Below are 15,287 nucleotides of genomic sequence, written 5' to 3' on the forward strand. Positions count from 1 at the left end.
AGCTTAATAATTGTTGGACACTTATAGAAACTTCATAGTGCTACTACTTTGATGTATATAATGCTATTAGAGCATCATAACATTATGCAAATTCAAAAGGCAAATGCAGATAAGAATTCAGACATAGAAACTGAGACACATAGGCTATGTGGTTTGCCGGGTTCTCACAGTTAGTGACAGAACCAGGACTGGAAGGAATCTAGAATCAGGTCTTGTGATTCCCAGTTCAGTGTATTTTCCTGTAAACCAAGAATGATACCTCTTTGGATAGAACTGAACAAGATAAACTTGAAAGCACCCTCCACCTCCACTCTGTCTCTTACACACACACACACACACACACACACACACACACACACACACACACACACACACACACACACACACACACACACACACACACACACACACACACACACACACACACTCTTTCTCTCTCTCTCTCTCGCCAGAGTAACAATTTTATTTCTCACTTTCCCTCTCTTTCTTCCTCCTTGACAATGGTAATTTATAAAATAAAACAAGGAAAATTATTGAAGAATTTATTTGGGTTATGTATATAAACAAAATGGTGATCTGGAGATTCTCATTACCCTAGTCCTAAAAAACTTCATTAAAATAATGAAATTGTGAATATCAAAGAAATACCTTGGATGGGGAAAATATTTCTAAGCTTAAAAATAATTGAAGAAGGACATGGAGCATGAGTTAACAAAGGAAGCTTCAGGCATGGATGAATGGAAGGAAAGGACAGTATGAGTAAGCAGGTTGATCATACAACTGGATGACCAATAGCCACCCAGTCAACAAACCTGGCAACCTTCCTATAAAGCATTTAACTGACTGCCCACTAAGTTGACTTAAATTCAGTTTCAACTGGTCCTTGGCCCACCCAGGCCCAGCTCTTGCATCTTTTTTCTTTTGGTTCATGGGACCCAAATATGGCTGCCTAATCAGCCTTTGCCCCCTGTACTGACCAAGGAGCAACTAGACAGCCAGTTGGTTTCTTACCTATTGAAAATGGAAAGAGACCTTGATGTGAGCTAGAAATTGAAACCAATGACTAAAGCCTATTCATCCCTCCATCAGAGATTTTACTGAGGTCACCACATCCGAAAATACCCTTGAAAAGAAAGAAACCTGATAGGTTAGGAAGGATGTATTGAAATAGACTTTCAACTTCATGGCCATAAGTTCGCATCTAGTGTCTTTGCTATTGCGTTTAATGAAATTCTTTGTTTTTCTCTGACTTGGTTTTATATTTGTAAAATATTTATATGTAAATCCAGACTGCTCTCTGAACATGCATGTGATAGTGAGGTGCCTCCCTTAACCTATCGTATGCTCTAACATTCTACTGTTCCCTCTGTTCATCTCTGTGCCCTGACAGATACTGGAACAGGTCACCTAAGGTACAATCTAAAATATGTTCCTCATGGGGTATTTGTTTCTATTGCATTGATTTATAAGAGTATGTAATAAATTCAGGATTCTGATTCTTCCCATTGTCTAGGTTTCTGAGGCTATGGTTTTGCTTTTTATTCTGTGGCTTTTTAGAACGTTTAGAAAATCCACAGTAAGAAAGTGCATCTTGCCACAGTGATGATTTAGTGATATGCATTGAGAACGTAGAACATTCACTCACTACATGGCATATAGAAGCACCTGCAGGTTACAGGTAATGCTAGCTCCCAGCTAATTGAGTTTAGGATCTTAGGAGTTGACATTACATAGATTATAACCAATTTGCGTACTTCTACTCTGAAGCAAGATTGATGAACTTTCTTCGGGCTTTGTATTGGGAGAGAAGCCATTTGTTTCAGCAGATATTTCATGTGAGAGAGGGAAAGAAGAATGATGGAGACTAACTGCTGGGGAGTTAGAGGACACCCATACCGAAGTGTCGTTTTCCTTGTGTTCACATTCAAGCTGTCAGCCTAATTTGGGGCTGCTGCACTTATATTTGCCTCACTTGTACCACTTCTTTCTTATTTGTACTGATGGGTTAATTAAGTTTTAGTATATTTTGCAATGGGGTTATGCAAATGGATTTGAAATAAGAGGTAGACAGGGATCTGTTTCTCATTTTAGGCCATTTCTCCATGCAGACATCTTGATAGTTTATCTGAGATCACTTATTTATTTCTCACTCATTTCAAATAATCAACAGACATATGAATGCTATGATCTGACCAACTACTACTACTAATAAGCCTTGAAAATATAAAAGTGGTAATTTTGGAGGTTGCTTTTTACAGGGTGTAGACAGACTGATCTTGATATCTGTCTACTTATCACCAAAAGATTTGTTTTTCTCAGATCTTAACCTTTTCTCTGCATTTTTCTCATATTTACCGTACCTTCAATTTTAATCAATTTATTATTACTACCTTTATCAGTGTAATTAAATGAAATATTTTTAATATTAATGATATTCTACATTTTAAAAACCTAAGTATATTTATTCATTTTCAGTTAAACCATTAAAGGTAAGATGTTTATGCTGAGATGCTACTTTAATATTATTTTTTTAATTATGTGACTTCTTTATTTATAATGTATGTCTTTAATTAATATAGCTATTAAGTACTTTTACTTTGTAAGGAATAAATTTATATTTAACCCTATCTATTATAACACAATGCCTATGTGGTAATAATTATTACATGTATCAATCACCTATTAAACATTTTCAGTAACAATATAATTATTTCAGATGTTAACAACAAATGTTTTAATACTTGGCAAAGGATCTGCCTGTAATTTTCACACTAATTATTTCCTAATTAATATTTACAGATGAGTTAAGGCAATAATACATCTGATTTATATAATTTCAGTTTAGATTTCCATATACAGTTCATACAACTTATCATTGACTCTGAGAAATCTCAGTTATTTTTTAGTTTTATTCTTCATTTTTTATTACAGGGGGTTTAAGTTTGATTATTTTTAATTTTAATTGAAGTTACTTTTTTTTTTTTTTTTGCGGTACACGGGCCTCTCACTGTTGTGGCCTCTCCCGTCGGAGCACAGGCTCCGGACGCGCAGGCTCAGCGGCCATGGCTCACAGGCCCAGCCGCTCCGCGGCATGTGGGATCCTCCCGGACCGGGGCACGAACCCGTGTCCCCTGCATCGGCAGGCAGACTCTCAACCACTGCGCCACCAGGGAAGGCCCTGAAGTTACTTTTGATTGATATGTGAAAATCGTTTAGATGTTTCCGTAATATCTATTACAGTATTACAGATGCTCTTCTAATTTAAGTTCTAATTTATATTCCTTTGTCACTTTTAAATGATATAAGTTCAAGTGTTCAGATAGCCATTTTCATAAACAGCTTGAAAGGACAATGATGATGAACTGGAATGAGAAACCTATATATCAACCATTTAGTAAAATATCTAGGTCAATACATTTTGTAAAAAAGCAAATAATTGCATAAATAAATAAGTAGACAAAAGGATTTTGAGTTATCTAAAAAGTTAAATCTAGTTTAGTCCCCTTTTTCTTTTGTTATAATTTTGTGAAATTTAAAATTTTTAAACAACTGCCTATCTTTAGTAACTGACTGTGTGTATTGAGAACAAAATATGTAGAAGTCAGCTTTAATGCCTTGCATACCATGTTTTACAAGTACCTAAATTTAGGAAATCCAGTGACATTAACATAATTTTTAATAAACAAATATTGTTAATTCAACCAAAACCATTATAGGAGATAGGAGTTGCTTTAGTTTTTGAAAAATATGACATCATAACATACTTCTGAACCACAAACACCTAAGTTCATTTCTTTATGTTTTCATGTTTACAATTATTGTAAACTGTCACTGTTATTTGATCAAGTACTTTAGTGAATGATGAACAGGAACTAACAGTGGAAAAATAATTTCAGTATTTTCTTATCTAATATAGATGGTCAGAGATTATAGTTTTATCCTATCTAACACTAAATTTCTACTCTGCTATATCCAGCTATGACATAGGTCCAAAAGCAAAATATAAGAGATTCTGATTAAAATAAAGAGTTTTAAAAATAAAAGGTGTTTATGAGGAAGTAAAGATTAGAATTAAGACATAAATTTAATGAGAAAATTGTGTTAAGTCCAGTATTAAAACATAGTGAATGTATATAATTATGTGTTCAGTAAATAAACTAGCCACAAATATTTATTGAGTTTTTCTTAACTATGTACAGAATTTTCAGAACATGTATTAATGAATTAATTCATTCACCAAATTGGATCCAACACTAGCCACCCCTTAGAGCTGGGGCAACAATGGCGGTTAAATTCAGTTCCTATTCTCATGGAGTATAGAAATTAGTGGGAGAGAAAAACAGGAATTACATAATGTCTAATTACAAAACATGGTAAGTACCATGAATGAAAAGAAGAGAGAGCCATGACAGGGGTGCCTGTTCTGTTTTGGGGAGTTTAAGGAAGTAACATTTGAACTGAGGCCAGAAGCACATGTAGTAGGTACCAAACAGGCGGCAGGCTATGAAAATTTTACAAGAAGGACAATATGGTCAAGGATAAACAGACCCTTCGTCCTTAAGAATCTTAATATTAAGTGGATGAGCTCTGATTGCTGTATGATAATCATATGATGAGGTGTTTAGCATGATCACTTACCTTTTAGGCTTTGACAATATGGGGTCAAGACTAGTTGATGGCAAGCATATTTATATATTAATAATCCATCTCATAAACTATCTTTTTATGCATCTACAAGGGATTTTTAAAACACCAAAATAGACTTTAACTTTTGCAAGTGTAACAAGAAATCAAAAAAACAAAGAAGAATAATCATTAATGCTAATTCTAGTTTTATTCCAGATAAAAAATAGCTGCTCTGTTTTAGAATTTTGAAATGGTGATTTGCAACAATTTTTGTCTTTGAATGCATTGCCTAATATCAATGTAAGATTACTTTCCTTGAATACATAGGATAAGAATTAATCCAGAACTCCAATAGGACAAGAGAAGGACAGCTTACCTCAGGCTGTCACCTTTTGTGAACATAAAAAAAAGAAAGAAAGAAATCGACTATGGGTTGATGAAAGTTTTATATTCAGGATTAATTGTATAATGTTAATCCAATATACACAATATTTCAAAATCTACTCATAAATATATAGAGATATAAGTGGAAATTACCATAACTATAAATACTTGAGTATAGATAATTATTTTAACCTAATTTCTCACATTCTTTTTAAAGACATGACAATAAGTACAAAAAACCCAGAATACTGTGCAAGAATATCAATAGCCCTCAAGGAAAGAAGTGATTCCAACATTACTGCAGTATGAAGTCTTTGCAACAATAAACACAAAAAATTGACTCAATGACAAACCGAATTGGACTTTCTGTGTCTGACACGGAAGTTCCAGCTTCAATCAGTTGCCTCTGGGTATATTTTTCCAAATGTTGCCCAACAGTTTTGTTCAGACATATCACACTTTGAAAGTTCACCTGCTGTACGTTAAAGTGATAATCTAAAAGGAAAGACAGAAAAAATATCTGCAGAATGCTCAAATAGAGCCCCTAGGACATACTAAATACATCTAATAAATTGAATCAGATTCTTATTAACTGTATTTTGTATTTGATTACAAATAATTACTGAAACATTCAGTAAGACCTTCTTGTTTTTCAAATTATGTAACATTCCCATTATGCACTAACCTGCATATGTCCAGGGATTAAAATTTAGTTTTGCATTTATTCTCCAGGCTAAAACTCATTTTAATATATCCTATCTCAGAAACCAAGTAAGATAAAGTATGCAGAGATTAGGAGAGGAGTTTGGGAGCAGTATAACTTGATTTCAGCTTCATAACATTTAGAACGGCAGTGTATGATTGAGAAATGTATTTTTCTCAGACTGTAAATATCAATCTTTTCAACCATCACCCCATCCTCACCCTTGACAAAAAAATAAAGGTAGAACTCAAATAAAATATTACACTATAGAATACCAAAAATCTCTCTATAAGGAAACTGCTAGAAAAGAAGTCATCCTAGGACTTGAAAGTTGAAACATGGTTAAAATGTAATTTGTGGGCTAGTCATTATTCTTTACATGTGTTGCCATGGCATTTTGGGGTACTTAGGTGAAATTTGGGGTCTGAATATCAAAGTGAGGCTGAAATCATGGTTTCATAATGAGGAAATTACAAGCACAAATCACTGTGGTTTCTGCTTTTATCAGAGTCACTGAACAGCAGAGATAAATAATGCTTTTTTCAAATAGGAGAAAGAAAAGAACATAGATGGTTTCTGATCTTTTACCAAATGTGCACAGTTTTCCAGGATTTCCTGAAATCCCAAGGGTTTCAAATAGTAGCAGTAAAATTTTACTGGCACCCAAGGAGCTGAGTTGAGCGGGACACCAATCCCAGCATGCCCCTGGCTGCAGTTGTCAGCTACATAAGCAGACTTGGAAGTGATAGCTTCCAGCAGCATGTAACACAAAGAGCCTCGTACATGTTTTGAGTCTCATCTTCAAAGCATTCTTCTTCACGTGAGGGAGAAGGGCCCAACAGATTTCTTTCCTGCATAGGCATATTGAATTATAGGTGCCACTGGCACATCCTGGTAAGCTAGGACAGCTAGTTAATTAAAATGTGGGTGATAACTCAGGGAAGCATAGGGTAACAAAGACTCAGATTCAAGAATCAGATGAGAATGGTGAAGTGGTAAGATTGAATGTTAGTGCCAACGGAGATATTCAAAAGAATAAAGAATATAAGATTACTAAAGATAGAATTTAAGATAAAGAAGTTCTATCTGCAAAGGGACAAAAAATAAAAGAGTGATTAGAGAAACTGCGAATCAAGACTTAGAGAGGGCAAAGAAAATAGTGTTTCCAAAACAGGGAACTGGTCAAAGAAATGGATACCTAAGAAAAGACTTTTTAATTTGGATTCTGAAATCATTATTAGTCCTTAAATAATTGTGGTGGGTGGTAAAGAGAATGCCAGATTGCAGCTCTCCCAGATCAAGCAGGTGCTGAGGAAGAAATAATCGCCACAGACCACTCCTCCCAGTTTGTAGTGCACTGGACTTTAAGCATATCTTAAAACTCAGAGAGCCATTAAGGTGACCAGGGACCTAAAAATATATTTCATAATAGTTACCTTAACAGCTTTATCTGGTCAATAGTACACATTCTTTTTAGAGCTCTAAAGGGAATGGACACAAAGTATCCAACTTAAAAATAAATTGAACTTGAGGAATATTGTTCTATAAAAAGAAGTAGAGTCAGAGCAAAGTCAGTAAATTCAATACTAAAATTCAAAGGAAAACAGGAGCAGGGACAGAAAATAAACTATTCTGACAAGGAAAATGGACAGAACTACAGTTATAATAAGGGAGCCTATAAATACTCAGCACTGTTATCTAACTACAAAACACTGAAGAATTGAAACCGCACCTCTTAGCTCCAAGAAATCTGAGGATATTTGTGGTGGTATGTTCAAAATAAAATTCACCTTATATTTTTTTGGTACACTCAGGCAGACACACAACTTTTTGAATATCCATAAAATGACTATTTCATTTATAAAAGTTGCCTCATATCCACTCAGCAGTCACTTAATAATGTCTTTTCCTTTCTCATTAGAATTATTCCTGGATTCTACCACTGTTAATAGTTTTCAGTATAACAAAACATGAGCACTTTCCTACAGAGATTAATATAAAGGATGTTCTCAGTCCCACCCCCTTAAGTACTTAATGCAGAGTTTTTGACTGAGGGTACAGGATCTTCGGGGATGGATAGAATTCAGGGTGTCTGTGTTTTTTGATGAGAAAACAAAAATCATATGTTTATTTTTACTAATGGCTCCCTGAAACTTAGAATTTCTATCCATTACAAATGTAGGCAACAATGAATCATTGCATTAGCAATACCAATGACTTTGTCACTAATAGAAATCACAGATATTTTCATACCACATTATACTTGTTGTACATAGCTGAAAATACCATTTACCATTTTCACTGTAAGAAATTATAGTAGTCCTGCCACCACCTCTGTTTTTTAATGTGTTAATAGATGAGCACACGTATTATTGTATCACACATTTTAAAATATTTTGGTAATTACTTTGTACTTCTGTTTATTTCATTTTATGAACTAAAAACATTATGCTGAGAAGGGCCTCTAGGCTTTACAAAACTGATAGAAATATCTGTAGTGCAGAAAAGGTTCAGAATCCTGAGTTATTGGCTTATTGGTTTCAAAAGATATTTTTTCCTCCTGGATAATATGGATGAAGCTTTTGGAAATAAAAGCTATTAATGATCCATTTTCATTGAATGTCCATTTCTAGGCTTGCTTCTGAGTTTTGTTCTCTAGCTCCATGTATAAAAAATATAAGCAAAATAGCAGAAGATGATACTGTTAAGCCACATTTTTGTCACTGTGTTTACAGGTGTTTTAATAGCAGGGTTGAGTTTTTACTGAACCCATTGCTGCTTCTCACCAACAATGCAGGTTTAGAAAGTTTGTAACCCTATAGAGAATTGGTGTATTCTGAGTTAGATATGGATACTAACCCATATTTAAAAGACGAGAGAAAAGAGATAAACTAAAGAATATCCCTTCCGTCCAAGGGCTACAGTCTGAAGTTGAGCACATTCTGCTTTTTACCAGGACCTTTTTAATTTTCTCAAAACCAGTTATAATCTGTGTAAAATTTTATAATCAGTTTAGTTATTTGGGTTGCCAGCGACATATACACAGTTGCTTTAAAAGAATGCAACTTGTATATGAATTAACCAAAAATTGCTAGTGGTCCAGAATCACAGCATCAAGTACAAAGTAAATGTGGATTGCTCATTACATGAGAAAATTTTAAAAAATAGCCAATCTATTAAGTTATATTTTTAGTTCATGTTCACATCAGTTTTAAAGCATCAGGGTATTGTCACTAAATGCATAATTAAGTCTATTTTCGAATTTAGTTCTTATTTCATAGTTTACAGGTACCTAGAGTTATTTTAAGCAGTGTACGCTTCCAAGACTCATGTGATTCTATCATTTACTTGGACGTCTTTCTTTATGGAGGATAAGTTTGCACAGATCTGTGAGGGCTGGACTGGAATAAAAAGGTGGAAATGACTGGACATCTAACAACCTAGATCTTTTGCAACAGGACTATGAAAATAGCATGATGCTAGATGCTGAGACAACTATCAAAATATATAACACAAGGTCATTGACATTAAGACATTTGAAATATTGCTCTGATGTACTTTTTCTGGCTTTTTTTATTTGATTATAGGAAAAATTTACCCACTCAATTTATTTCATTAAGAGCGCTATTTTCAAGACTACATGTGAACCAAAACTGTAAAGAAGGCTTATGTACTACTTGGGCCTCTCTCTTGCTTTCTCGTTATGTCTTTATTCCTGTTTCCAGGTCACATAGATTCTCATAGAATTTTTGCTTTTCCCTGTTTTTAATTTTCTTTCCTTCTTTGCATGAATAATGAATTCCAATTTATTGAATATTCCTCAGTTACAACAGTATTTTTACCTGGGGTAGCTTCTTTTAATGAATAATAAATAGTGCTATGGATTGCACATGAAAAGGTTACTTATAACACAAAAAAGCAATAAGCTTACAATTGTATCTGAGAAGGAAAAACAATTCATTTAGTGTCTCTTAACTCTTCTTCCTAGCATAGCAAAATACCAGCTTTTTATACACATTTAACCTTTTGAGCAGTCAGGTGGATTTTATCATAGGAGCCTAAGTGAGTTCATTCATTATGCAGAACACTACGAAAGTCCCCACAGAAGTATTAACTGTGTCCTGGTGTTTTGTCTAGTCATAAAAAGTAAAACAATTTTTTTATATTCTGGGGATAATGGCACTGTTGCCTGAAAATATTACACAGTAATATATAAAATTCTGTGCAATGAAATGGATAAGCCAATATAAAAGAAAAAAAAATTTTCATTTTCCCAGTCTGATAATAAGCCCTCAGATTTTGGTTTCTAATATGACCTGGAAGAGAGAATTTTGTAGTTCTGGTTTAACTGTGTCAATTACAGAATTGGCTGATTGGCTTATACCAGTAATATGGGAAAAAGGAATTGTCCAAAAAAATTAAAACATGCACCCCTAAAAGAAAAAATAAACATTCATCATATACATTTCCTCATTTCCACAATTCTAAAATGTATGCCTTTATACTAACATCTCTGAATTTGGGATGATGCATCTTAAAATCATTGATATGTTAATGGTACTTAAGAAAATGGTACACAATAATGGGATCTTTGTCTCACTAAGGTCTATTAAATTAATAATAAAACAGAAATTTAAGTAACATGACCATTCCAAAAAATGTACTACTAGCAAGCATTTATATCTAAGCTAAGCTCTGCAAGTAATGATTTTTAAATCAATAAAATAAAAATATGGATTAATACTAAAGAAAATGATACATAACTTCATGCTGTCCATTTGTATTTCCCATTGTATGAATACTTTACCATTACTTATGTCAGGCCACATCTGTAGAAGCCAGTGTATTTGCCCACAGATTACCCTTCCCAAATACGGAGATGTGTTCAGAATAATTGAAAACCAATAAGATCATTACACAACATTTCTCTCTCACACACACACACACACACACACACACACACACACACACACACACACACACACACACCTCTACCTTAATTAGAAAATAGATTATCTTTTTCTAGACACAATTATCTATCAAGTAGTTTCTAGTGAGTATCTCTGTGCACTTAGCAACAGGTGATAGCATCTCTGATGGTCTAAATTGAAAAACTGTTTACATTTCACTTGTTTTGAATGACCCTTTAATTTTTTTTAGTATGTGTGCTACCGAAGAGAGCACCCCTTTAATGTTTTTTTAAACATTTTGTTTTTCTGATTACAAAGTTACATACAAAGTTACACTTGGAAAACAAAATTAGCATTTTAATTTATTTTCGTTCTGAAATAGAGTCCATTTAAATCCACCAGAGTACACTACCAAAGACTGCCCTTGTAACATTTATTTATTGTTACTTTATTCTTTCTAGAGTGTGTCTAACATGTGTCTAGTTGGTCACATCCCATTTCAGATCTAAAGTTTTTCAAGAGGAGACATTGTTTCTTCAATGTACTTCCTTTCCTAGTCTCTGTAACACCTCAATTCCCTGCATGGTTAGATTAGACATTTGACAAACCCAGGCAGCTGAGTAACTAAGATTTCTTGAGAGAGAAAAAAAAAAAAATGTTAGAGAGAGAGAAAGGAGAGATGCCTTCATCTATATTAACATAAAAATGGGAAGCAGGTTATCAATTATTTAAACAATGAACAGACCACTAGATACATATAATCTGAATTTTAAAAAAGAAAAATATTGGAAAATTTTATGGGCTTGGTCTTACACTTTTTAACAGTATATAAGTAAAAAGGAATGACTGTTTTATATTCTAGTAGCAGCCTCTCTACTCCCAAGAATATAATAGTACATACAGTTTTTGAAATTCCAGGAGCTGGCTAGCCAAGTAAATGGTCTACAGGCTGTTTTTATTACTGATTGAAATGAATTTTTTTTTTAGTATTCTACTTTAACCAGAGAGTATTGATAGCAGTTAAATACTGTAGAAATCATGTTTCAGTTAATAATTAGTGTTATTAAATAGCCATGCTTATGAGAAATGGGAGTTAAAACTGAATTTTAAAATGATTGTAAGGTATGTGGAGTAAATATAATCAATAGATTTATTTTCTTCATGTTTACTTTTTAATCTGTTGGCACAGGTAATGAAATTTGGATTTACAATAAAGTGAATATGGGAGAAAAGAGAAATATACTGGGGAAATCCAAGTTTATGTGCACATGAATGTTTAATTGGTGTCTGTTTAATTTTCTAATGATTATTGTGCACCTAATACATAAAGCTATGAAAAACAAAAATTAACAGCTACTACAAAAGCAATTCTGGGTTAGAACACAAAGTTCTTGATAAAGTAATGCTACAACTTTTGGAAATTATATGCAAACCTTTGTATCCTAAATTAGACTAATGTGATACTTACCCAGATGCTAATTTCTTGTTTGAAAATATTAACATTGAAAACAATTGCCTTCAAAATTTAGCCAGAGGCATTTCATTAACCAGAGAATAAAGCCTTATATCATAATTGGCTTTCTTATAAGTGAACATTGAAAGCAGTTCATATATTGTAGGGAGAAAATAGAGAGCAAGAGAGAGAAGAAAAATAAAGATGTAGAAAACCTTGAGGTAGGCAGTTCACTATAGTCCTTTTTTTTTTTTTTCCCACCGGTACCCTGGCCTCTCACTGTTATGGCCTCTCCCATTGCGGAGCACAGGCTCCGGACGCGCAGGCTCCGGACGCGCAGGCTCAGCGGCCATGGCTCAACGGGCCCAGCCGCTCCGCAGCAAGTGGGATCTTCCCAGACGGGGGCAAGAACCCGTGTCCCCTGCATCGGCAGGCGGACTCCTAACCACTGCGCCACCAGGGAAGCCCCACTATAGTCCTTTATCATGGATCTCTAGCTGTAGCATCATTAGCATTTAAATTAGCATCCCTTGAACCTTAAAAGACTAGAGTATGAAATGTCATGCCTCTGCCTTGCTCAAAGAAGAGGTTCAACAAATATGTTTTAAATGTTTAATGAATAACAATGTTGACCCTTCAGTCTACAAGCCATGGCAGAAACAATGATGAAGAACACAAAGTGAGCTAAGTTACTACTCTTTGTCCTTATAAACATGATAGCCAAGTGCCCTGCTTGTCATTTCTCATCACTTCTCCACACTGCTTAAGACATAATGCAGCAAACAGAATGTCCCCAGCAAACAGATTGTATCACAGTGTTTATCATGACCCTTTGGTAATAGATTCACCTGGGGTCAAATCTTCCTTCTGTGACTTTAGGGGTTATTTAACCTCTCCGAGCCTCAGTTGCCTTAATTAAAATTGGGAATGAAACTGCTATTCATGGGGTTATTTTGAGGCTGAAATGCCTGACATATTTTTCTCTGCAATAAATATGTTCAGGCTTCATTTTTATTCTTCAGGAATGTCAGTGAGAGAAAAGATCCATACCTTTGGAGGAAAGAAGTTTCTTCTGAAACTGTCTCTTCACTTTACTTTGTTTATTTGACACTTCAGAAAAAACCAGTATTCATATACCTCAAAATCAGATCAAAAAAGAGTTGGCTAGGTGCTAAGGGGCATTTCATGATTTTTCTTCCAATACATCCTCTTTATGTCTTTGGAAATCTGAAGCAATGAATATTAACATTCTTCTCACATTGATTGGAAAAATAAGTCATGATGAAGCAAAAATGGTTATGCTGAAGATATGGGAACCAGGTATATTATTCAATTTGGGGAGAAAAGGTTTGTTACTTTACTCTCAGTTATGGACTTGAGGAAATGAGATTTCTTAGATCACTGCAACAAAATTGCCACCAGCTAAAACTTTATCTCCATCTAACCTAAAGATAGGATTACTCAGATATTAAATTGGGAAAAAAAAACTTGATTATAAAGGCGCTTTTCAGAGTTGTAATCTGGTTTATCAAAGTGTTAATACGAGACTTTTTCCATAGGAGAGATCCTTATTTTTTACCACAATGAAGAAAAGTGCCTGCCAGTCACAGACCTATTTTAAAAAGAGATTATTTAATTGGTTATTTTTATTTCCAGTGAATCTGGCACTATACTGTGGGGAATCATTTCGTGTTCATTCATTATAAGAAGCTATCGTTTATATTTCCCCCAGGCAGAGATTTATCTGACAATTTGAATGCTTTGGGGACAGAATTATCTGATGATGAATATAATATTAAGGCAACACCAAGTGACATGACATTTTGAATCATTTTCAGTAAATGTTCATGACTAATAATTGTGCTTATGTATATATTTTTATTAAAGAATATTTTGTATGGGAAATGGGAGCAGATGTTCTACTCTTCTTTTATTTCCTGAATAAGAAGTAAATGCATGTAAAACCTGGCTGAACTGGCAGTATATTTTTCAATCTTGGATTCTTCAGGTAGTCACAGTGGAAGTCAATCTCTCCCACCATAACTTTTAACTCTAACTTTTGCTTTATAACAATAAAATAACAACCATAACAATTACAGTGGAAGAGCTACCATTCACTAAGGGCATATTGATTGCCATATGGTTTACTATGTGCTTACCATATATTGTTCCTAACCTATGACACAAACCTAAGGCGGGTGTTATTTTCCCGGTAATAAAGATGATTAACTCACAGTTTCCATACTTTGCTATATATTGGTATCACCCAGGTTTTTAAAAATACAGGTACCTGGAACTGCATTTTTGTTCATGCCCTTAACCAAAATTGCAATGAAAACAGTCTTGATGAACTGATATAACAGAAAATTCTCTAAGACTTGATAAGTCACTTTAAATACATCACAAGTCACCAGTATATTACACTTAGTTGTTACCTTATTTCCCAGATAAATTACTTACATTTGTAAACTGTATGATCCTATGAAATTGTGGACCTTTAATTCTATTAATATAAAATGAGTGTTTCTGTTGTCTTTTTATCTTTGCAGTTTTGGTTTAGCTGAGCAGATAACTTTTGAAAGTACTGAGGTGCCAAGAACATATTATCGTAAACCCCAACCTGAGCAATTTATAGTTCACACAGTCATTTCTTTTTTCTATAGCTAAAGAGGTTTTGGGTAATTGAAAAAAATGTTCAACAAATGTATTAGTAATGTAGGTAAAATTTATATCCCTGGTTCTATTTATTTTTGTGTAATTATCATTCCTGTATATTAATAATAGTATTCATATCTTGCTGTATCCTAATGACATTAAGGTACAAAATAACTGCTTTTAGTAATTTTTTGAAGCATGAGACTAAAGTGAAGGATTCCTAAGAAAAGTAAATCACTATTTTCCTCATTTGCACAGGAATTTTTAGAAATCATGATAATTCTTCCATCTCCATTTTGGGTTAATGACTGGGCTTTATTTTATGTTTGTGATTTATTGGCCTTTATCAGATTCCTGGTGAGCTGTCCAACATGAATTAGATGAAAGCTTCTGGAGAAACTAGTATTTTACATAACTCCAAAGTATGAGACACATGAAGTTCTCTTTTAATTAAAAGCTTAAGAAAAAGCATGAAATTCTAGTTTTGACTATTTTTTTCAAAATGTAAAACTTCCTAATGGGCAGTCATAGGATTATTTGTAGTTTAAAACTTTAT

The 15,287-nt window shown here is 33.9% G+C and overlaps 1 protein-coding gene across 3 annotated transcripts in view; it reads left to right on the forward strand.

Annotated features, from left to right (window-relative positions):
• EDIL3 (EGF like repeats and discoidin domains 3) overlaps positions 1-15,287 on the forward strand; it is a 429,504-nt gene that overhangs the window by 241,903 nt on the left and 172,314 nt on the right. The gene's annotated exons all lie outside the window — the stretch shown is intronic.

Source organism: Orcinus orca, chromosome 3 (assembly GCF_937001465.1).
Source record: "Orcinus orca chromosome 3, mOrcOrc1.1, whole genome shotgun sequence".
Lineage (NCBI taxonomy): Eukaryota > Metazoa > Chordata > Mammalia > Artiodactyla > Delphinidae > Orcinus > Orcinus orca.